Genomic DNA, 25910 nt, shown 5'->3' with positions numbered 1-25910 from the left:
ACCATATTGTTTATGATTTGAAATAAACATGTAACTTATTGTTTGCAGTAAAATTATTAAATAAAAAGTTCTTTAAAGAGTGAAAAAATACAGAATGGTTCACAGTGCATGCGAATGGGAAAAATAAGAATGTACTGAATTTGAAGACACGGAAGGAAAGACGCTTAGGAAAGAATCTGCACAACAAGCCAGCATCATCTCTATTTTAAAACAGCAAGAGCATTCTGTCCTTGCTAATAGAGATAGCGCTCACAAAACCCTCAGCACCTTATTCTCCTCTTTTTGAACCACATTCCTTGCCTGTTTCTAAGTTCAAATATGATTTAAGCAACATAATTCACTCTACACTTTATTCATTTCTTTTTAGCATGAAAGGGAGGGAGGAACATATGCATGCTTTCTCAATCATAATCATATTACACAGAAGGAATTTCCAGCTGTACAGGCCATCCAAGTGTGTATGTGTGAAGCGTGAGTTTGAATACATTTAATAAAATGATTGCTCATTCCAAGGAGTTGAACATGTCACTGGAATAATCATGCTGCTATTAAAATGTATTTCAGAGATATACTGAAGTTGATATTTGGGCTTATAGAAGATAGAAGCAGAGAGCTAAATTTTTTTTGGGGGGGGAGGGTTTCTGGCCTTTTTTTGCTATGTAAATTATCATCTGATAAAAAAATACAGTACTGTCAGAGGTACAGATATACGGCATTGACAAAAATCAGAGTTATATTAGAGTAAAGCTCAAAAGAAGCCACAACAATCAAATTCAGGAAGTTTTAAAATCTATGTACAACAGTCCTCCAATTGACTGACATGTTGGCTAATAAAATAGCTTTGATTTGATGGAGGTCAACAAAGAGATACAAGTTTGCGTATTTTGGAAATCACAGATTTGTTCCTGAATAAGACTTATTGAAAATATTCATTTTTTTAAAGTATGGGAGTGAGGATATCAGAGACCTCAAAACAGTGGATTAAAATTTAGGTTAGGCACACACACTGTAAAGATGGGTAAGATTGCTTTCGTCTCACTAAGCAGATGGGGACCATGGTGTGAACAGGCAGGATTAATTCAAGAGTGACAGTGTCATTGAGAGCAAGCATATTTCAACATGACATTAGAAGGCAGCAACTGTCCCCCCGCAGCAGGAAGAAACACGTTTCACTGAGAGAATTCACCACAGGCTTCATGCACACAGGAAGCGGAAAGTTTGGCGAATGTTCTGAGTTAGGATGATCAGATCAAACAGCAAGCAGGAGCAAAGCAATTCCTCCGGGAACTATTAATCTTTCCAAGGACTAAAATTAAACTGTAAACACAGTGTCTGATGCGTGGCGTTCTATTTGCACTTTTATAGGGCCAAGACTTTGCTGATATATGCTTGGAAAAATAATGACTGCAAGGTCTCCACACATCATTTCAGAAAAATATTCCATCAGGATACACCAATAAAGGTGAAGCCATGCTACACTCCAAGCCTTCCACTTGCCAAAGAGTCACACCTGCTGAAATGTAACAATAAACATGGCCTGTGCATATCTAAACTCATAGCAAATCAAGGGAGTTTTAAGGGCAGATCTTTTGTCACTCACATGGTGTATGCTCGCATATCACCCTCTAGATCTCTACATTCAATTGCACATTTTGTCTGTATTTCTGAAATGATGCTATCTGAAATCACTGCAGTCAGACTGCATCAGTCATCTTCCTTAAAGCCTGCAGAGTCAGCACATTTTTATATCTATAAGAAGGTTTTAAAGACTGGCTCGATGATATTTTTTTTTTCCTAAAACAGCTTCCAAAACTGTATATAATACAGATTCTTGTATTGCCGTCACCTACTCTACCAATGTCTTACCTCTTCTCTGAGCAACTCTGGTTTTGAAAACACTATACCTTATTTTTTTTTTGCCTTTTATCCTGGGTTTACTATGTTAATATAAAACAAGGAATGAAACCAGCAAATAACAAGCAATCAACAAAGCAATCCCACTGACCCAGAGTTCAAGCAACTGCTGGCCTCAAATATATTTATCGGACACTTATCCACCCATACATCACAAATAACACCCCAAACAAACCTCAGAAAGGAAGGTAGAACAAAATAAATTATTTTGGATCCAATGATTCATTTTCTTATGCCAACTCTGATTTCTTTTAGACTCATTTCAAATACTGAGATAAGGAATCAAAATGATTCTGTGAGACATGTCAAACAGGTTTACAAAATCACCAAGTAATACATTTTCACTTGCTCAAAAAATAATTTTGTATTGGCAATGCAACAAACTCTTATAGTGATCTGATATTTGACTACAACAGTGGTTCTCAACCTTCCTAATGCCGCGACCCTTTAATACAGTTCCTCATGTTGTGGTGACCCCAGCCATAAAATTATTTTCGTTGCTACTTCATAACTGTAATTTTGCTACTGTTATGAATCATAATGTAAATATTTGATATGCAGGATGTATTTTCAATGTTACAAATTGAACATAATTAAAGCATAGTGATTAATCACAAAAACAATGTGTAATTATGTATGTGTTTTCCGATGGTCTTAGGCAACCCCTGTGAAAGGGTCGTTCGACCCCCAAAGCGGTCGCGACCCACAGGTTGAGAATCGCTGGACTACAGGAACATTTGGCCACATATTCATGTCTGAACAAGCATAACAAAAAGGACTTCTCTAGAAGTACAAGAAAAGGCACATCATGTAAGAAACCAGAGGCAAAAATCTTTTCTGCTATTACATATTAGTTACTCTTAAAACAAAGCATGTTATGAATACTTTGCTAATTAATCTAATTAAATTGTAAGACATTTGTCTCATAAATGCTTAATATCCATTACATATAATAATTAAATTGAAATTCAGTGTCTTGAAATGGCTCATAGCAATTAGGCTATGCTCTAATGCCTATAATTTAACACTTTTATTTACTTCAGTCAAAGACAGAAGTTTAAGAACTTTATTAATTTCTGTGGTTCATCCAAGACAAGTAGGAATTAAATGGTAATTATAAAGGCAATGTTCTTAGAAAATTAAGTCCTGGATGCTAAGTGAGTGTGATCGCTGACAGGGGCCACGTGAAAGGGCAGCCTCCAGCAGAGGAGGGAGCACACGCCGCTCTGCTTAACTGTACTTAACTCCCGAACCTGCAGAACCCTGGGACAGGAAGCATGGCCATCCCAAGCAAAGGGGCTCCATGCATTAAGATATATCCCATTTGATATCAGTTACATGAATGCAATTAAGGAAGAATGAAAAGAAAATTTATAACACTGAAATAAGACAATTTTAATAAGAAAGTCATGAGGAGCCTCTTGCAGGCTGCAAATAGTTAAAATATGTGTGTTGATGATCTCTGACTATAATTTCTAAAATAAATTTGAGTTCTTCAATTATCCATTACAGCCAATTTTCTTTATTTCCTTTTTTAAAAAATATATTTTTTTATTGATTTCAGAGAGGAAGGGAGAAGGAGAGATAGAAATATCAATGATGAGAGAGAATCATCAATTGGCTGCCTCCTGCATGCCCCTTACTGGGGACGGATCTTCCAACCCAGGCATATACCCTGACTGGGAATCAAATGGTGACCTCTTGTTTGCTGGGTCAACACTCAACTGCCGAGCCACACCTGGCTGTGTACTTCACTTCCTTATTAAAGGTAATATGTTCATTCACTCATTCATTTAACATGAAATTACTGAGCACCTATATTGGGGCTTCAGCAATACAAAAAAAAAAAAAACACAGTTAAAAATCCTAGACCTCAGCCCAGCCTGCATGGTTCAGTGGTTGAGCAATGACCTATGAACCAGGAGATCATGGATTGATTTCCTGTCAGGGCACATGCCTGGGCTGTAAGCTCGATCCCCAGTGTGGGGCATGCAGGAGGCAGCTGATCAATGTTTCTCTCTCATCATTAACATTTTTCTCTCTCTCTTCCTCTCCCTTCCTCTCTGAAATCAATAAAAATATATTTAAAAAAAACCCAGACCCCAATGAATTTGAATTATATTTGTATGATATAGATAATAAATACAAAAATAAGTAAAATATGTAGCATATTATTTTGTAATTCATGATAGGGTAAAAAATACAGCAAAGAAAGGGTTCGAGAAATATATATGAGGCAAGACCTTGACAAACTACAATCATGGGTCATATACATTGTACTGTGAGTATTTAAAACTCTACATTGAAAATTCTCAAAAGGAATAACAACTTCATGACACATAAAAATTACATAAAATTCAAAATTCAATGTCCATACTTTCCAAGTGCAAAAAACCACACTTAGTCATGTATGCTTTGTCTATGGTTGATTTGATCCTAGAGTAGCCCAGCATAGTAGTTGAGACCCTATGGCTGCAGAGCCTAAAATACTTATCATCTGTTCCACTGCAACCAAAGTTTGCTGAACCCTGGTTTACAATATTAAATAGAGAAACCTGAAAAGATCTTAGGAGAAGAGAGTGTCTGAATGAAGAACTGAAGGAGATGAGAGAGTAACTGCACAGGAGTGACATGATCTGACTTAAGCTCTGAATGCTATGCTGAAAGTAGACTAAGGAAGGAGTCAATTTCATTATTAGAGGTCAGTGTTGATGTCTTTGCCAAGGATAGCAGCACTGGAAGTTTGCTTATGCAACTAGAAGAAGTAATTCACTACAATGGGAAAGACCATGGGAGAAGAAGGTGTGGGAAGAAGTTTGGACTAGTAGCTTGAAGGGTTTCTAAGAGTGGAAATACTAAGTAGACACTGGATAGATTAGTCTGGAGTTCAATGAAGAGATCTAAGGTGGAGATATAAATTTGGGAGCCATCAGTGTATCAATGCCATTTAAAGCTATGAGAGAGGACAAGATTGCTGAGAGAATGAGTATGCAGAAAAGAGTGAAGTAGGTCAAGAAAGGAGTAGAATTTCAAGGTTAAGAGATTGGATGGATGGGAAGGAACCAGCCGAGGAGATCAAGAATAAGAGGGACCAGAGTTAAGAGGTAGCAGAGGGAGGGTGCTCTGGAAACCAAGTGAAGAAAAGTGTTTCCAGGAGGAATGAATAATCATGTGTGTTACTGATAGGACAACATTAGAACTGAGAACAAATAGACTGAATGTTGCTGAGTGCTGCTCTAGTAATTTGACAAGAGCAGTTTTGGTGACATCATTGGACAAAGAGCTTGTTTGGAGTTGGTCCAAATGAAAATGGAAATTTTTGCTATTAAAGGAAAAGAGGTAAATGAAGTTGTAGCTGGAGGCAGAAATGGGCTTGAGAGGCTTTTGTGTTTTGGGAGAAATAATATGTTTAAATGCTAGTGGGGAAAAATGGGTAGAGGGAGGAATTTTGTTAATGTAGGAGAGAGAACAGAAGAACAGGAAGAGGGAAAGAGGGAATAATATCAGGAGGATTGTTCTTACATAGTTGACAACAAAGGTATCTAGTGAAGAAATGAAGAGATTGGGTTGAGCTAGAAATATCCACAACAAGAGAAAAGGTAGCATTTGAAGGTAGGGATGCGAATTGATAGATGTGGTGATGGAAGCTTGTGGAAGTTCTCTCTGATTGCTGTTGATTTTATGTGCTCTTGGTCGAATTAGCATTCCTTCATAGGAAAATTTTCTTTCTGGCCTCTTTTAGGATATCATCTTGTCTGTAGTATCTATATCATAAAAGGCCTGTGGTTGTCACGCCGTGGCGGCATCACCAAAGGAGCAGCGGCTCTCTCGGAGAGCTAAGAGCCAGCGGCAGAGGGCGGAGCAGCCAGCTGAGGCAAGTGGAAGCGAGCTACTTGCACTGGGCCTCTAGTTCTATCATATTAGGATGCTGAGCCTGTTACAGATTTCTATTTATTTGGGATATATTGTGCTGTGCAGGTTCTCATCATCCTACAAAATCCTGGGATATTCACTACTTTACTCTCTACTTCTGCAGCTCTGACAGGTATTACATATTCTCATATTCTCCAGGTTTCTTTTTAACTTTTCTTTCATATCCCTCACTTTCCTTTCCTGCGTGGCATCCTAGGTAATTGGCTTACATATATCTAATAGTCTCATTTGTGACTAATCTAATCACTGGGCTTTGACTTCGGTAATCATTTTCCTTTCAAGATCATTCTATTATTTTAAAAATATTTTATACAAAAATGTTCTATATTCTGTTTCTATTTCAACCTGTGTAGTTCTTGGACGTCTAAATATTTTGTTTCTGCTGACTCATTCATGGTAGTTACTTCCTTGTGGTCTTAGTGGTCTGGAGTTTTCGTTAATTAATTGCTTGATCTTAATCTTCTAAGGAATCCAGCAGGCCTGAAGTGGGTTGCTTTTCTCCAGAGAGGATTTGTATCTACCTCTGCAAATTGCTACATAATTCTACCAACCTAAAAAAACACCACATTCCCCCTGGGGAGTCCTGACTCAATTACAGGCTCTGCTTCACTATATTAGTGCAGGCACAGTTCATCAGCCAGAACACAGGGCTGTTATTGGACTCTGTGCTCAGGATAACCCTGCTTGTACAGGTGACTCCACTTAGAATCCCAGACTTCAGTTTGAAGTTGTTTTCTTTTTCTTTCTTTCTTTTTTTTTGGGGGGGGGGTGCGGGGGGTGGTTCCTCACTCTACCATCTTTGGAAAAGTGGTTCATATCTCCCTCTTGAAAGCCCCATAGTATTTCAGGAGAACATTACTCTGTCCTCTATCAGGGGAGAGACTCTGTGCTCTGCTTGTATGGATATAAAAGTGGTTCTAAAAGTCAATGAAATTTAGCCCGGCTGGCATGGCTCAGTGGTTGAGCGTTGACTATGAACCAGGATGTCACGGTTCCATTCCCCGTCAGGGCACATGCCCAGGTTGCAGGCTCAATCCCCAGTGTGGGGTGTGCAGGAGGCAGCCAATCAACAATTCTCATCATTGAGGTTTCTATCTCTCTCTCACTTTCACTTCCTCTGTGAAATCAATAAAACATATATTTAAAAATGAGTAAGTAAATAAATAAATAAAAGTAATTGAAATTTTGACAGTTTTAGGAGTTGGTTTCAAAATTGGAGGGTGGCATATTAATAAAAAAATTGGTCAATCAACAATTATGGGGTCTCCATCCTGGATGTGATACCATTCTATGTAACAGGGGGGGTTAAAAAGGAAAGTGAATCTTGCTCTCAAAATGTTTTCAAACTCAAGGCAAGGGAGGAAGCAACAAATGTAGACAAGCAACATAAATAAAAGGGTACAGCCAGCCAATGACACACTTTGACATGCCCCAGGAATGTTCTCCACTTTCAGCAGTACTCCACTTTGTTTAGCTATCATTGAGAAGCACTACACACCCACGGTTTATTCATCAGAAGTATGCAGTGCTTCTCTATAAAGAACACTTGTCACATGCATGACCGCTCTGCATTTTGACACAATCCCATTCTTATATTTCAGTGAAAATTCAGTTGGTATTATGTTGTCAACAGAGCAATTTATTTCTTGCCAAGATTAAGTGTAATTTCATCCTCACAAAATGAGAAGGAAGGAATTTGCTTTTTCTCCATCCAGTTTCTCCCTTTATCATTAAGCAGCAAATGAGAGTAGCAAACACTGCTGCTTCACAAACCAAATATATTTGTTCCTTTTTCCACTTACAGAAAGAGTAAGAAATAACATGCTTTTCATGCTGCCAGGACTGATGTTCATAGGATGGAGGAGGGACTCATGTGCCTACTTTCCTTGCTGTCTATCCCAAATCAGACCTTTTCTCCTGTGGCCACAAGTGTTCCCACAGGCATATATACACTCTAAGGATCTGAAAGTGGCAAAGATCTACTCAGCTGCAAGGACCTAATGTCAGTATGCAAGCTAGTCAAGCATGAATTACTGTCAACTGAAATATTTTGGAATTATCTTTATAATATTGATTTGTTACCTGCTTTCTAAACATGCAATTTCCCTACTGAAACAGCATTAGATGGCTGTTAACCTTAAACGTGACACATAGTTTGCATTCTCAATGCAATTATTTGTTCAATAGGTTCTGTAGGCAAGCCTCTAGACTTTCTTTATTTTAGTGTCTTAAGGGGTCATAAAGTCTCTCTTCTATTAATTATACTATGGACACCTTACATTAGCTTGCTACTTTTAAATTTTCAAAGCACATACACTTGCATGGTCTCATGATTCTTGTAATGGACCAGAGAGATCTGGATGCTGAAGAATTAAGTAAGGTGTTCCAGGTAACAAAACCAGCAATCAGTACTGCAAGGTCCAAAACACAATTCTCTCCACTCTATTTCCTCTTCTCTTTCCACTCTAATATTCCAATTTATGATGATGGTGATACAGTGATTGTTTTCATTTTGGTAAACATTGGTAGTGATTCATAATGTTTGCCTCAATCATTTACATAGAATGGATAACTATAATTTAAGGGCATAAGGCTAACTGAAAGATGAAGAATGACAGACAGAGGAATTGACAGAGAATATCTACCGGTATTTGTGCAATGACATGAATGTTCTATGATTTTTCTGAAACACACTAAAAAGTATTTGTGGGTCCATGAAATTATTCTTAATTTAGCCTTTATTTCCTGCTTCTTGTATTTTAAGAATGAAAATAAATCAATATCTATTTGAAGAAACATGAAATTTATGTCTTTACAATTGTCCCATTGCTCACAGCAGTAGGGTTAACTATAATGCTTACATATTTAAAAACAAAACACTACGGTTCATGATTATCTAATCACACCGAATATTCTATTGAAGATTTATCTTTGAACTAGAGGCCTGATGCACGAAATTTGTGCAAGAGCAGCCTGGCTGCAGGCACCGGCTTCCCTCTGGCACCCAGGACCCGGGCTTCACTCGCAGCCCTGGCTTTGTCCAGAAGGTCATCCGGAAGGACATCTGGAAGGACGTCCAGTCTAATTAGCATATTATACTTTTATTATTATAGATTCAAAATAATATCACAAGCAATAATATTAAATGCCTGTTATTTTAATTTACTTGATTTATTTTCATTTATCAAGTCCTATTTCATGAAGACTGATCAAAAATGTAATCTACTTGTCTTTAGCTAGCCACTAAAGTACAAGAAAAACTAAGATTATAAAATAGGAACTGCAGTGACATTAAAGCAATCCAATAATAAAATAATGTGTTAATCAATTAACATCTTGGATGTGCCATGCTTACTTTCTGGGAGAAGGTTCCAGAGTAGCAGTTATCTGTGTTCATTAGGTGTTATAAGTGGATAGGTGATCTTAATTGTAGCTTATTCTTACTAGAATTTGTTAATGAGAAAGAAATAGTGTTCCAGACATAAGTAGATACAGGCTAGCCCACGTTTATTAGTTAGTTTAGGAAGCATTATAATGGAATTTTTCTCCAAGCTGCTTTTCCTATATAATTACATTGTGTTCAGACAGATCATTCTTTCCTGACAATAACAAAGAGATGTCAGATTATCAAGGTGATCATTGATAAAGTCATTCCCAGATGAGGAGGAAACATTTTCAGAGACAGCAAAACCATAGACATTTCCCGAAATTGCAAGCGGGAAGAGCTCTGGAAGAGCAGGCGGAAGACCTGGGCCTTAATCCTCAGTTTAGCATTTACTCCTGTGTGACTCTGGGAAAATTACCCAACACGGCCAGTCAGTTTCCTTAAAAATAAAAACAAAAGAAAACAACAACAACAACAACCCTGCAAAGATAGTTGCCATTTTCCTTATTAGATATTATAAGAAATAGGTAATAGAATAGGTATACAAACAGTTCGCAAAACTGTGAAACTCTAAAGAAATGTGAGGTACTATTTCACAGCAGGTTACCTCAGAAAAGCCGTAATATTTTAGTGGTAATGGGCAAACTTCCAGGAGGTGGTTCTTTAATGGAGGAGGTGGGGTCATATCAAAGGTGAAACTACATTATTTACAGGCAAGGTAGCCCAAAATTGGAAGAAAAGCAACACTTTTTTTTTCTTCATTTAATTTGTGGAACATAATTTGTTTTGTGAATTCTTCAGTTGAAGAAGAACCATAATAGATCTTGGAACATCTCTAATCTGGCTTACTCTCAAAAGGCATCTGAGCAGACATAAATATCTGTGCGTAGAGCACATACACAAATATATTTATTTTTCCTTGCTAATGCTGGAGGAATTTGGACTCTGAGAAAAAAATGGAAATATATTCATAGAAGCACAAGTAAATTCAAAACAGCATATGCTTAAAGTTTGGCTCTAAATCACAAGTGTACATTTAAAATCCAAAATGAGGAGACTGAGTGGATATTGTGCAGTAAGAATTTTATTAAAGAAAAAATTAAATCATACTCATTCATTTGCCTATAGGGTTGTTTCTATTTAGTTTGAAAAATTTCATTACTGTTATAAATCTTTACAATAAATGCCAAAGTATATCACCTACTGTGTAAGAAAAAAACAAATTAAGCTTTTAGCCAAGAAATTAGGAGCTCCCTGGGAAACAGCTAGGAATGGAGAATATGTCATGTTTCATTCTTTTGTAAAGTAGAAATCTGAAAAAAGTATTGCACCTTTACAGCAGGTTGTTGACATTAAGAGAATCTGATGATTAATAATAAAATCACCCTCAGCCATGGAAATGAATGTCTTGCTCTCAGTATGTCATATTGATTAAGAGGATTCATAAAAAAGATATGAAATACCCTAATTTATCTAAATTCACTAAAATGATATGACACATTGTAATCTAACAAATTTTCTCAGTGGATAGTCAGGTTGTTTCTACTTCCGTTGCTAATTATAAATAACACTGCAGTACACAGAAATATATGATATAAATTTTTAAGGAAGAATACATGAGAGGGAAGAACATGCAGAAGATATGAACAAAAGAAGGGTTTCAAAGGAATAAAAGGTAAAGTGCATGGAAATTCAAAGCATGGAGAGCTCAAGGATGATGAGCGGTGCTGGGAGGTCAGGAGGGGACAAGGGGAAGTGCCTTTGTGGAACTGTGGCTGCATGCATGGACGCGGGGGGAGGGGCAGCCTTGCTAAGAACAGCTCATGTTTAACACATCTGGTTTCTGGTAAAACTTCTGTTAGGAAAATGGTTTTGTTTCTAGCAAAAAAATTAAAAAGTGGGGAAAAGATTGTGAGCCATGAGAAGTTAAAGAGTATTTATAACTGATTTGAAAGGAATACATGTTAGGGAGATGCAGCTCTTATGGCGAGAATGGAGAACAGATCTGAGGGACCTGAGACAGCAATTAGAGTTCTCTTAAAAAATTCACAGGAGGAATTATGGACCCCTGAGCTAAGGCAGTGAAAAGAGAGATACAGAAGGAATAATAAAGCATGCCATTTTTGGTCGATATCTGCCAGAATTTGGTGATCTGCTGGTTTTGAAGGTGAGGACAAAGAAAATAAAGGAGAAGGTAACTGAAATGATTAGTTTGGCCACTTGAGTGGAGAGTAAATGCACTAACTAACGTTTAGAATCCAAGAGGAAGAGATGTTCTAGGATGGAAGGATGGAGCCAGATATTTTGAAACTTTCCATTTCTTTTCATTTCTACCTAGCACCAAACAATCACTGTCCACAGCAGGAATTACTGCAATAGTCAATTAACTGTCTCTGCTATCAGTGTGTCCCTACAATTCATTCTCCCAAGAAGTTTCTGTACTTAAAATAAATTCCAAAGTCATTCCTGTCTATGTCTACTTACCTCCCCAACCTCAAATCTTGCCTCTCCTTCTCTCACTCACATGTTCCCTCCACACTGGCCTTCCTTCTGCTCTAAACTTTTTTCCATCCTGTCTGTTATGCCCAGATTTCAAAATCCCCAATAGACCACACCAGGGAGCCAGCCGAGTCCAATGCAAAAGCAGAGAGTCTTTTATTCGAGCTAGCTTGGCTCCCCGACCACACTCACCGACGCAACGGCAAGCCAAGTGGCAGAGAGAGCGAACTCTGCGTGGAGAGAGGTTTTATAGGGGGTTGGAGTAAGGGGAGGAGAAAGGGCTGTGGGCCCTGCCAATTGGCCAGGCGCAAGTCGGTGTCTTGTTACACAGGATGTGGTCATATCTATGGCGCGCACGTCCCTTGATTGTCATTGGTTAGTTTAAAGAAGTCCTGGGTGTGGCTAGCAGAGGCTTAGGCTTCCGGGAAGAAGCTCCTTGCCGAGCACATGGCTGCCCAAAGATGGAGGACACAGGGTAAGATGGAGGGCATAGTCCTCGCCCTTTCACTGTCCTCCGACTTTAACACAAGCTGCTCCTAGCCTCACTTTTGCATGGCTGGCTCCTTGCTATTTCACTCCCAGATTACATCTCACTTTTTAGAGAAGCTAAAAGTAATTATCTAATCTAAAGTATATATCCCCCTATTGTGTTTTGTTTTCTTATGGCTTATGCTTTATTTCCCTCATAACATGCATAATTTAATAATGTTATATTTTTATGTCCTTTCCACCACCAGAATAAAAATCTTTTTTTTGTAAATAGAAGAGACTTTATCTTGTTTATTGCTCATTTCTAATACCTAGAGCAGTGCTGATGATGGATAGGTAGGGTTAGGGATAATCAATAAATATCTGTTAAATAAAAGAATACATGCTGTGCTGGAAGTGCCCCATGGTACAACCATGAGTAGATAGCTGGAAAGTAGTTTCGAATGCAGAGTAAATATAAAGCCTGCAAAAACAGCTAAAGGGAGTAGGTAAGGTTGCACTATGATTGATCTATATCTTTTTTTTTAATATATTTTATTGATATTTTGCAGAGTGGAAGGGAGAGAGATAGAGAGTCAGAAACATATATATATATAAAAGGCTAATATGCAAGGTGTCCCCTCGGGAGTTTGACCGGGAGACCGGGAGTTTGATCACTCACTATGACGTGTGCTGACCACCAGGGGGCAGCATGGAATAAAGGAAGGCCCCAACCAGCAGCCGGCAGCCAGGGAGGGAAGGCCCCAGCTGGCAGACAGAAGGCTCCGATAGGCTCTGATCGCAGGCCAGACCTAGGGACTGTACCTGTGCATGAATTTCGTGCAATGGGCCTCTAGTTTCCCTATAATAATTAGTTGTAAATAACTTAATCCTATTCTTTCCAAGCCAGAGAAGCAAATGAAAACTCATCTCTCCCTGATTGCTCTTTACATGACTAGTAGCCTGAGTCAAAACCTTGGCTCTCTCTTTAGTTAGGTGTGCAACTTCAGGAAGATCAGGTATCTTCACATATTCATTCAACAAATATTTATTAAGCATTTACCATGAACAGACTCTGTACTAAGTACAACGGATGCAATGTTGAGTTAGAAAAACATAAACTCTGCCCTCATGGAACCTATACTATTGTGAGAAAATAAAGATCAGCTAAATAAAGATGAACTATGAGAAGAATGATAAATATGAAGCATAGTGTAGGAAGCCAATGGAGTTCAGAGGTTTTCCTAGATAATGATTGTCAGACTGAAATCAGATGAATGATTAGGAATTATGGATGAGGGACCTAGAGGTAGAAGTTTAAAGTCCTGACTTGGGACTAAGCATGGCCAGTTCAAGACCCTGAAATAAAATGAGGCTGATGAGTGCTCAGAGAGCAAAGGCAAGAGAAACGTGAGATGTGACTGCAACAACTGCCAGAGACCAGATCATGCATGTTAAGAACTTTATCCTTAACATGCTTTATCCATGATCAAGATATTACCAGAGAAGCAAATTTTCCCATCGCCCATGAGAGCGAGGTTCTTGGGGTACTGCTGAAATAGGGGCAGAATGAGATGTAGTAAAATGCTTTACTAGTGTAGGGTTGCATTCCTTAAGTTTCAAAGTCCCCTACCCCTTAAGCCAGTCCTGAAAAAGGTGCAGCTAGGGTTCCAGTAGAGCCCAAACCAAGGCCAGTGTCCAGTGCTTCCATGCCATGTTGCAACTGGGTCTAGTTCAGCATCCAAGCTAATTAAAGTCCATTAGTCCATTGTGGGAGTCCCACATGGCCGTGGGCCACATGGGCGCAGGGGAGTGCATCCCCTGCCACAGGAGAGCCAGGAACCCAGCACGCCAGAGAAGGGAGTATGCTTCTTTGATTAGAATTTTAAATATTCGGGTTTCATGTGTGCTTGCAGTGGTCACACCCACTCTGGCCACTGACTCGCTCCAAGGTGTGATTGACAGGCAGGTAGGCACCTTCCCATGCCACTCAGACCTTACTGGGCTTGTGTCTAAATGGCCTTTGTCCAGTCCCTTCCCCCATGGATCAGTGAGGAACAGACTTGGAGAGTATTAAATGCAGCTTTTTGGCAAAGCTGTATAAATGGCATGCCTATATTATTGGGTCTTCCTTTTTACTCCTTCCTGTTAATAATAACCAGGCTATTACAGCAGCAACACTAATCATGCTGAAGGCCATTAAGGACTTTAGGTAATGAAGGAGCCCCTACATACTGCTTTCCAGGTAGCTTCATATCCCTCACACTGATACTACTATCACAAGTATTTGGCGTGTGACTAACTAAACTTTCTAAATGTGGCAGAAAACATAATATTACAAACTGTGGCTCTGAAAACTATAAATATGAATTGTACACTCCTGCAGATAGGTAGAGGCATATTTAAATAACCTAATGTAAAATAGATTGACTAAAAGCAACTTCTGCTTATATTGGTTCAAGGGATACATATTTGAGATTTTCAAGATATTTCTCTCAACTGCATACATTGCTCATAAAGTCAAATTTTTATGTAAGAAATCATCATTTCTGACTTCAGATCTAGAGGCAATCTTCCTCATCTAAGTTTCAATTTCCATTTCTAATATCTAAGAAGAAAGAGCTTGTTAAGCAAATTAATACTGTGAAAAGGGTTTCCTAGAGGCATATTTAACCTACTTTCAAGGCCAACTACTTTACAATACATGGTTTACATGCAAATGAGAAGCCACTAAATGTAAATTAGTTTGTTCATTACAATAATCTAGTGTGGCTTACAAACCCATTATCATTAGTTAAATAACTGTGATAAAGTTGTAAAGCTGCATTTCTATTAAAAATCATTCATTCTTTATTTCCTTCCCTGACTCACTCACCAAATCTATTCCCGGGGAGTCTTCCCCACCTCAGGAAATGGCAACTCAATCTTTCTGGAGGTTGCTCAAGCAAACACATGGAATCTTCTTGATTTCTCTCTCACACCCTACATAAAATCCATCAGCTACTATGGGCTCTAGCTTAAACGGACATGCGCACACACACACACACACACACACACACACACACACTAGATTAAACGGACATGTACACACACACACACACACACACACACACAATCCTTCCACCTCTTGAAGAATTCTTTCTCAGTCACCTTTGTAAGCTTCTCTTTTAACTGGCACTAATATGTGGGGAGCCGATATAGGGTTAAGCCTCGGACTGACCTGTTAGCAAAATCACAAACAAGTCTTCCAAGTCTTAAACAACCCAATCCAAGAGGTGGCCGCTGATTTACACGCGCTGTCATTTAAAAAATAAAAATGGGGGAATTTGCCGGAAGCTGGTCCACCCTTGCTGCTTGACACAGTCGCTGCAGGGAAGAAACATCTGCACAGCTTATGTTTCAAGGGACCTGACGTAGATGGCATATGTTTGCTCCCCCTCTTAGCACTATGTGTTTTAAACAGGACGACCTCCCCGAGAAAGGTTGTTTCCCCAGGTGAGGATTTTTCCCTGGAGTTAGGGATTAACAGGACTAAGACTGTTGGCAATAAATTTGGGACTTGTTGGGCCCACATCCCCAGGGGTCTACCCACCAGGGAAAGCACCAAAGCCTATACCCCTGGAGACCCACTGACACAGGGCAGTCCCAGGGAAGGCAAGCAGCGAGGCTGGGAGGACATAACCTTTACTGGGTAGGATAATCTCCTTCAGTCACTTCCTTGTAGCTTATCAGTAGAGCAGTAACCTTGGAATAGTCCTTATAATGGAACACAGAGATTAACCTAGACAGGATTAAACTCAACAGAACTAGATTAACAAATGCCCTAACCTTTGGAAGAGAATGGATAGGATTAAAATCAACTGGTATAAATACAGATGTAATAGGAGAATAAAGAGAGAACCTCGCTATGCTGATCAACTGAACGCTGTCTCCGTGCCATTCCTTCTTCACCGACTCCATCCACACCTTTGGGAACCCCTGGACCTGCTGGGGCTGGACCCCAACACTAATACATCTTTTAGGAATCCCAGAACCTCCTGAATATCTTTCCATGGACTATATGTTCTTTCTTGGTTTTATTGCATGACTTCAAAACCTGTATCTCCAGCCCTGACCTCTCCCCTAATCTCCAGGCTCATATTTAGTTGTCTGATTGGCATCTAGGATATCCAAGTAGTCAACTTCAGCACATTATCCTGCCCATCAGACAGGTTCCTTCTTCAAGATTCCCTATTTGAATAACATGTGACAGAATTACTTGGTTGCCCAAGCTACAAACTCCTCTTTCTTCCTTCTTTCTTGCACCTATTAAGGAGTCATCAAACACTGCCCATCAGCATGCTTATAATATGTTGATGTTTCCCTGTGATTCTGCTAATTTCTGCTTTGTTTATGTTGAAGTTACTTCTAAATTTTATAATTTATTTTAAATTATTATCTCTATTATTATTTGAAACCCTACTTATCCCTTTTAATGTTTTTCTTATTAAAGCCTATTAACAAATAGTATATTAGTAATACATTTAAAAAACTGTCCATTTGATCTAAATTTTTCTCATATTCTTCTTCCCTCCTCTCCCTACTACTGCTTTGGCTTTGAGTAGTTTATTACTGTTCTCTTCATTTCCCAGACCTTAATTTATTTTCCCTTTGTTTAGGCAAGATAAGCAGGAGGGAAGTTTCCTCTGCAGAGATGTAGCAGGTACAAGCTTAGCATAAACTCGTCTATACTGGTATACAATCCCTTGCTACCTTCTAGACTCTCACAGAAACAAACCCCAAAATAAGCTAAGTTATTTAACACAGAAAAAATATTTGAAGCAAAGAGTCATAAAAATATTTTAGTGCCTTTTCTTCCCTGTTTTCTGTGGAACATCTGGAAATTCACTGGAGGTGCTGCCTCCTTCACTAAAGTTGGTCGTTTCCATTCCGGCACAAAGGAAATGGTAAAGTCTGCAGATGCCTAGAGGGTTGTGTTTTACTCTCCCTTTTCTTCATTTTGGTCAAGGTCAGCCAGGGGAGAAAATATAAAAATATAATATTTAAAATGTTATTTATAGACTTGATATAAGTAAATTTAGCTGTTTATCATGTTTCCAAGAATTTTCTTCTCTAATGTTTCATTATTTGTTATCTTGTAGAACTATTCCACATGCTTCTAAAGTAAAATAGATGGATGGATGAATGTGTGCATGTGCATGCATACACACACACACACACACACACACACACAGACACACACACACACTCACACACACACACAAGTAATACCCTGAATGGGCAACAGAGTTAACTGCACATCTTCCAAGAGAGGATGTGAGGATCTTTGAAGCATGGCAATACTTTAATGTTGAACACATCATATCTCAAAAATAATGCTGCATAACTATCATTACACTCCAAACCAGTTTGCAAATATCCATTTGCATAACATAGAGGAAAGGATGCTTTATACTTTTAATTAACTTCACCACTTGTCTATTTTTCAAGATAAGGAAAACCAAGGTTTTGCTATATCTTTATAGTTACAGTAAATACTACTTGATACAATTTGATAGAGGGATGCCTGAGAAGGGACCCACAGTAAAAGATTTATTTTTAATCATGGGGAGAGCAAGAATATAGAGGCTATTTTTATTCAACTGAAGATAACATCTATGCAAAAGAATCTACTATAAATAGAAACACATATTTAGAAAAGCCAGATTAAACAGTCAATGCAATATAGAAATATGGTGGAGATTGCTGATTGCTGCCTCACCACAACCTGCTTTTCCCTTCTTCCTGAGCACAGGGCTGTCAGCTAGATGCAATATTTCCCAGTTGCTCAGATTTGGTTGTGTTATTAAACTATTACCAATGAAATGTGAGCAGAATGGAGTTTGCAACTTACATAAAAGGAAAATCTACTCTGAACTTCTTTTCCTTTGACCTCCAGCACATTAGGACAAAGCCATGCCTGCAATCAGCAGTGACCACACAGAAGGGCTGCTGCTCTAAGGGACGGCAGAACAACGGAATGGAGCGAGGAGACCCTGAGGCTGGGAGCAGAGGGCCAGTGCAGGAAAGAGTGCTGCCAAAGTCCACCCTTTGGGAGGAGGCACGATTACCTCTGCAACATGATGGCAGCCAGGAAGAGAGAAGGCCCATGAGGGATGCCCTAGCCGTGGTTGGCAAACCGCGGCTCGTGAGCCACATGCAGCTCTTTGGCCCCTTGAGTGTGGCTCTTCCATAAAATACCACATGCAGGCGCACACATACAGTGCGATTGAAACTTAGTGGCCCATGCGCAGAAGTCGGTATTTTGTGGAAGAGCCAGTATTTTGTGGAAGAGCTGCACTCAAGGGGCCAAAGAGCCGCATGTGGCTCACGAGCCACGGTTTGCCGAGCCGTAGTTTGCCGACCACTGCTAGGGGAAGAGCACAGCTCTGGACAAACAGAGATGCATTTTTAAAAGAGAAAGTTCATAATTTCCATTTCTTTGTCTCAATCCAAACTAGTATGTACATGTTGGCACCTATTTTCTCACATATATCCTTTCATCCCCTTCCTTTATGTATATAAGCTGGTAGTGTGAAAACTATAGTGATAAATCTATAACTTGCAGTTTCACTAATCACATATGTATTTCCAGATGACATCTTATAAACACAGTGTGTTCTTAACAGCTAGGCAATATCTCTATATTAACTCAATCCTGAAATCATGCCCCAAAATAAATTCCATATAAATTCAAAATCTAAACTGTAAATTAAATAAAAACAACATAAACAAAACCAAACCTCACTGTGAGAGAGGCCTTCTTAAGGAAAACAGGAAATTCACATGTCATAGTGGACGAGACAGACATATTAATAAGAAAAAAAGACTCAGTAGAAAAAATTGCAAAAGATATGACAGGCAGGTCTCACAGGTGATGATAAACAAATGGTTAATATATAAAACATGTGAAAAGATATGTTATCACAGTAGTCAGAAAGGTGCAACTTGAAACAACAAGATACCAACTTTTATTCTTCAGGTTGATGATAATATGAAAGATGAACAGTATTCAGATCTGGCAACTGTGCTGGTGGGATGTGAATTGCTACACCTTTTTGGAAAAATAATCTGCTAGTATAGCAACTACTAATATTTAAAATGTTCATCTTCAACTCAGCAATTATACTTTTAGAAATTTATCTTAGAGAAGTAATTACAAAATGTTTAATAAAATATGCAAAATAAGGCATTCTGCAGCACTGTTTATAAGAGCAGTAAGAGAAAAAAGAAACAAGTGAAATATTCATCAATAGGGAAATATTTGACAAAGTGATGCTGATACCATGGTTACGTTTTTTCTCTTTAAAATGAACTCTGGTTATACTCCAACATCTTAAAACATTTAGTTAAAAGCCAAAGACTAGTGTCACATGTGCAAAAGGTAGTTAGCGAAGGGAAATGGGGCAAAGCATGCTGGGAGAAGATCAGTGAATAGAGGGCAAATATGATGTGATGGGTGTTGGAACAAAGTGAGTTTGGACCGAGAAAGGCTCATTGTGGTGACTAGGAAACTATCCAGACAATTCTATAGAACATGTAGCCTTTCTTTAGAGGAAATTATTCGAATGGTAAAGTTCAGTCACTGAAATTTGCATAATAAAAGAAATGTGACTTTGACAGTCACAGTATATTGAGGACTTGGAGTATCTGGGTTATATCTGATATGACCAACTGTATTTGCTGATCTACCAAAGGAGTAGAATGCAAGAGGAACCCTTGGAGAACTCCTAGAGTGTTGGGTGCAAGCAGAATCTGACAAGTGTCCATTTCTTTACGGAGAGTAATATGACCAGATTAACATTTTAGCAATTTTACTCTGCGGCAACCCAGGAAATGGATCTAAGAAAGGAGACAACTTGTGCAATGGTAGGATCGTATTGAGGGCCTGTACAAAAGCAGTATTGGTACAGATGGCAAGAGGGAAGACAGATTTGAGAAATAAAGCATCGAATGCCTACAAAATGGCAGACTTGGGCAGCTTTCTATGTGTCTTGCTCCAGTGCCTGAGCAGATGATGTACCATTCATAAATTCTGGGAGTTCAGGAAAAAGAGCTTAGCTTAGAGAATCATCTTATCCAAAGAGGTTAACTTTCTCAGACACTTGTGATATGTCAGCTGCATGACTCTTAATGCATAACAATGGAAATAGAACCTCCAATATTAAATTACAGCAAATGAGTTTTCTCTCCAAAGGGCATGAATGTGACACACTTAGCAGGATATAATGTTAGAATAAAGTACTTTAGTGATTATATTTCATTTGATTTCTCCAACTGTAATTGGTTTCTTTCTTTTCTCTCTCCGTAGGCACAGGGATTTCAGTAATTTTTCCAAGACACAGACTAAATCTAGGAAGGTATATCTACATCTAAATTCCCTTTCTAATGCTTATCAAAATTAGATATTTTAATGCCACACTGAAAACACCTAAACCATGGTAACAATCTTACGGTATATTATGCCTGTGCATAGTATTTCCAGCCAAATTATTAAAAACTTGGTGTGAAAATGAAGGCATAAAAATGCTTAATATGGGGACAGGAAGATGGCTTTTATTACAACTCAAGTTTGAACCCATGAGCCCCTGCTGATTGTAATCCTAGGGTCTATGCATTGAATTCTGCAGAATAGAGGGAGTATAAAGAACATATAAAGAGCACAAAAAATAATATAAAATCTGTCTTTTTTAATACTATCGAGCCAACTCTTTCTTTTGCCTTTTCAAGTCAAGCTGCATGATTGAAAACCCTGAGCTAGCACTGCCTACGGAAAGGTCATGACTTAGGAGCGGTTAGCATTTGGAGTTTCAAGGAGCTTTTTTGCTCACGGCCATGCAATACTTCAAACTGAGGCTGTCATGACGAGACTATAAAGATTTTAAGGATTTAAAATTTAAGGATTTTATGGCTTATGTTTTTGTTCTTATACTTCTCACAGAGCCATCATGCTGGCTAGAGAGCAGGCTATTACTTTTTGTTCGATTTAGTTTCAGGTTGCTCATTGTGTCCAAGTGATTACTTAGTTTGGTTAAAAGCACCTAAAACACACAAAAATAGGTCTGCTGTTTTGTGAATTAGTTATTTTCTGAAACACCATAGCTAACAAAAGCAACTGTATTATAAAGCTAATAAAAGCAATAATAATTAGTGACGTCCGTTGAATGCTTACTATGTGCCGTCCAATCTTTTCAATTAATTTTCACACCAACTCCATGCAATAGATAAACGAGGCAAAGGAAATGGAGTTAATTTGTGTAAGGCAATGCACCATTTAAGTGACTGAACCAGAATAAAAGCAAGTTTCACTGAGTTTTAGAATAAGTGAAAGAACAAAGGAGCAGATCTTCCAGAACAGCACACGTTAGGAAGTATTCATAGAGAAGCAATCCAAAGGTTCATTATTATCACTTCCATTTTAAAAATTGAGATGATAAGGCTGATGAGAGTTAACCTTTATTGTGTACTTATGTTTTAGGAACTATTTTAAATGCTTGAAATCCATTAACTCCTCAGATTCTCAACCGATTTGATGATTTAAGTACTAATAATGCTCCATTTGACAGATGAGGACATTGAAAGACAGAGACATTAAGTAACACATCCAAGGTCACTTAGTAAGTGTTTTAGCTGGAACTGACTGATGGCAGCAAAGCAAATCAAGAACAGAATGCTAATCTTTTTACCAGTGGTCCACAGTCTTATTGCACATTAGAATCACCTAGGGAGCTCTAAAAACAAGGATGTGGGGCTCTTTCTTGGACCAATTAAAATCAGAGTGTCTGGTGAGACCCAGGGCTCAGTGTGTTACAAAAGCTCCCCAGGTAATTCTAATGCAGGGCTGAGAACCACTGTGTTACACAAAGGCAAGACCACTACTTTTATTCTCAACAAATAACATTTGGGCTCAAGTTCAATGGCAGGAGGTAGATTAAAAAATCAGTAGTAAATAACAGAACTATAACACTATTGCTTAGCTGTGGGAGAAAATTTATTAGCAATGATTGTAAGCAAGAAAAGTATAGATAACTTAAAACCAAAAGTCCCAGAGCAAATGTAGAATCTCGGGTTTATTTAATGAATGTCAAAGCCGACTTTCTTATCAGTTTTAATTGGATAATAAATTCACCATATTGTTTCTATAACAGTTCAGGAATACTGTGTTAGGAGAGGCCTTGCAGGATCTTTTTTTAATTGAGCTCAAACAGATGGTTAATCTCTAAAATGTTAATTTCTTTCTGTGGGCTCTATTTTTTCATGGCACTTTGATAGACACAGGGCAATGTTCTCGAGGCATGAGAAATACTTCTCTCAATTCAAATGAATACCCTGTTTCACAAGCAGGGCTTCAAACAACAAATGAAGTCCCAAAGAGAAGTCCAGGTTGCAAAATGGTTTGTAACATGAAGGAAACTGTGACCACAATTTAAAAACTATGCCCTGTCTCTGTGGGCAAATAAATAGCTGTGAGGAGAAGGTAAGGTAGATAAAACATAATGCTTGGTAAATTTTATCTGTTGAGGGAAGTGAGGTCAACCACTGATTCCAGTAAGAAAATTACTCAAAGACACAGTTAAAAATGTATATGTTCATAACCACATTTCCTGATTTCCCCCCTTATTTTAGGATTCTTCAACCACAGAAACTCATAGAAGAACTAACAGCAAGTGTAAATTGTGGAGAGTAAAACAGAGTTCTCTTCTCCAATGATGGAGTGTTGATTCAATGACCCCAATAAAAACAAAATATCACAACCAAATCCCCATGCAGTCCACACTCTGGCCCTTGCTTCCTTATTACCCAATAGACTCATTACCAATCACACTGACGTCAGAGTCTGGAAGAAGATTCTCTTCCTGGAAAGCACGCAGACTCGTTTAGCCAATTTGTTCTTTTCATTTTTAAAATTATTTCTTAACCACAGTCAGGTTTCTTTAAGTGCAGACTGTCTCTCTTTCAGAGACTGTGACCTTTCTCTCGTTCTTATGGTTGACACAAAACCACTGATTCATGGGCTGTGGCTTGTCATATTAGGTCGTTGGCACACTTTCCCTCTCAATACAGGTGCATCACCAGTTGTTCTTGTCATTTCCTCTCTCACCGGTGCTTTCCTCCTATTGTGATTCTGAATATCAAAATAGGTCATCCACAGACAATAGTACAGGAAAGTAAATGATAAGATCTATTTTTTCCTTCTTTCATAACACTGACTAACGGGGAGGAAAACTTTTTGGCTCATTATTTACATCCTAGGTTTTTTTTCACATACCCTTATTTTCAGCATTGCATTATTTCTGTCATTTTTTAAAAAAAGAAACCTTAATATATGGAAAATTACCTGTTGAGAGGAAGATATGCCCTTTAGGGGTAATTTTTTAGAAACCCATTGGCAAATTTTCAGTAAAGTCTGAGTGGATTAATAAAATCAGCTTCTACCTTATTATTTAGTTTGCATTTTTCAGAGTAATCTGAGGCCTGCAAATTATGCATATCAGTGGGCCAAGCAAAAAAAGTTTAAGGATTATTCTGCTTTTCTAGATAATAAAAAATGTATTTTACTTGGAATACAGAGCTCTATATCAGTTGTCCCAAAGGTTAATATATATTTTTATTCTACTAGATTTGTTGTCATTTCTACCATGGGCTGAGTTTCAGAATCTGAATGTATAAACACTTAGCAAGAGACCCAACTATCTGAGCGATTCTGCATTTCATGGGGTATGAATTTAAAATTTGATAAAGCACTCAGTTCACCGTGATCTCTGTCTCTTGACACTCAAGTAGAAAGACTGAGAGAACCAAAAGACCCAGGGGGCTACATGCAGGCGTACAGAGAGAAGATTTCAAGGTTCTACCTTCAGCGAGAGTTAAAAATCAACATCATCCTTGAAAATCTCTTAAAAATCACTCATATTGCTCTTGAAGTAAACTATAGAACAGCCTCTGAATGTGTTCTTGGCAGTCAGTCTCACTGCGCTTTGGTTTTATTTCCAGCATTATAAAACATCACAGTGTTGTGTGCTGAGCAGCACATGTTGTAGTTTGCTTGTATTTCAAGGCCAAGTTTTATTGGAGAGGAGAATGTACATATATGTTTAAAACACTAGAACCACACTCAGTGCTGCGGGAAGTCCACACTATCAAAGGAGAGGAAGCCCGCAGAGACTGAGAGGACAGAAGATTCACTGAATTACCTCACTACTGACTGAGCACCTACTGTCTTCCAGGAACCACTCTATGTGCTGGGGAAGCGAAGTGCAGAGAACCAAGTCCCTGCCAACACAGGGCTCATGCCCTAGAGACTGGAGAGAGATAAGACAAATACATAAGAAAATATATAGATTGTACATGGTGACAAGCACTAGGGAGAAAAAAAGGACTGCAGGATAGAGTTGGGGGTCTTTGAGGGGGCGGGGCACCTTTGAGCAGTTTTTTAAGACAGTGCCTGAGCAAGCCATGTGGCTATCTGGAGGAAAGGCATGGCAGCGGGAGGAAAGCAAGAGCATATATGCCCTGAGGGAGGAGCATGCTTGCGCCTGAAACAGGCAACACCAATCTGCTCATAGTCTATGTGGCCTGGCGAGTAAAATTCACTTACTTATTTAAAATTATTTTCTCTGTGCTAAGAACATGCAGACAAAATTCCTGCAATGTAAATAATTTAGCACTTCCTATGCACCAGGTAGCATTCTGAGTACTTTATATGAATTGCTTATTTCCCATATCAAACCCTCTGAGATAGTTATTATTACCTCCATTTACAGAGCGAGCAAAAGAAACTTAGAAATATTCAGTAAAATGCCCAAGATCCCAGAGCCACAGGTAAGTGAAGCCTGATTTAGTCCCCACGCCATTGGATTCCACAGCCTATACTGCTAAGTGGTATTGCCTACCTGGGAATGGGACTATGATACAGCACCACTGCGAGTTCACTATATAGACTACTCTAGAGAATAGACAAATCTTACATGCTAGACATGTCTATACAGTCAGGAAGACAAAACCCAAAGTTTCTTGCTGGAAGTAGATACCTATTTTACTGCTGCTATATCATGAGCACAATACAGCTTATGCCTAAACATTTAATGAGTGCTAATGGCATTAACATATACATAATATATATTCATGAGTAATATTTCTTAGCGTACGACCGCTACCCTTCCCATTGGCTAATCAGCATATCCTTATGCAAATTAACTGTCAGCCAAGATGGCGGCCGGCAGCCATGCACTGAAGCGAGCAGGGAGGCTTGCTTGCTTCAGTGACTGCGGACTCCAACGTTCCCCACCTAACTTGCCGGCCTCTCAGCTGCAACTCTAAGCAACTATGTACTATGTTGCAAATAAGAAGCTAAACAAAACCCCAGAAACGGCTTTCAGTCAGCCCCGGACCGCAACATTGTATCGATGTTTTCAGCAGCAAGGCCTCAGAGCTAAAGCTGGCCCAGAATAGAAAAAAAAAAAAGAAAACAAGGAGCGGTTGGGAGCTTCAGTCACCCGCTTCCGGAAAACAGCCCTCAGCCCCTCACCCAGACTGGCCAGGCACCCCAGTGGGGACCCCCACCCTGATCCAGGACACCCTTCAGGGCAAACCAGCCAGCCCCTACCCATGCACCAGGCCTCTATCCTATATAGTAAAGGGTAATATGCCTCCCGGCACCGGGATCAGCTGA

The 25910-nt window shown here is 38.8% G+C and overlaps 1 protein-coding gene across 2 annotated transcripts in view; it reads right to left on the bottom strand.

Moving 5' to 3' along the window:
• Positions 1-25910, bottom strand: part of TMTC2 (transmembrane and tetratricopeptide repeat containing 2) — a 391387-nt gene that overhangs the window by 11287 nt on the left and 354190 nt on the right. The gene's annotated exons all lie outside the window — the stretch shown is intronic.

The sequence above is a fragment of the Myotis lucifugus genome, unplaced genomic scaffold, assembly GCF_000147115.1.
Source record: "Myotis lucifugus unplaced genomic scaffold, Myoluc2.0 scaffold_9, whole genome shotgun sequence".
In the NCBI taxonomy this organism is placed as follows: domain Eukaryota; kingdom Metazoa; phylum Chordata; class Mammalia; order Chiroptera; family Vespertilionidae; genus Myotis; species Myotis lucifugus.
This window is presented reverse-complemented; position numbering and strand designations above follow the sequence as displayed.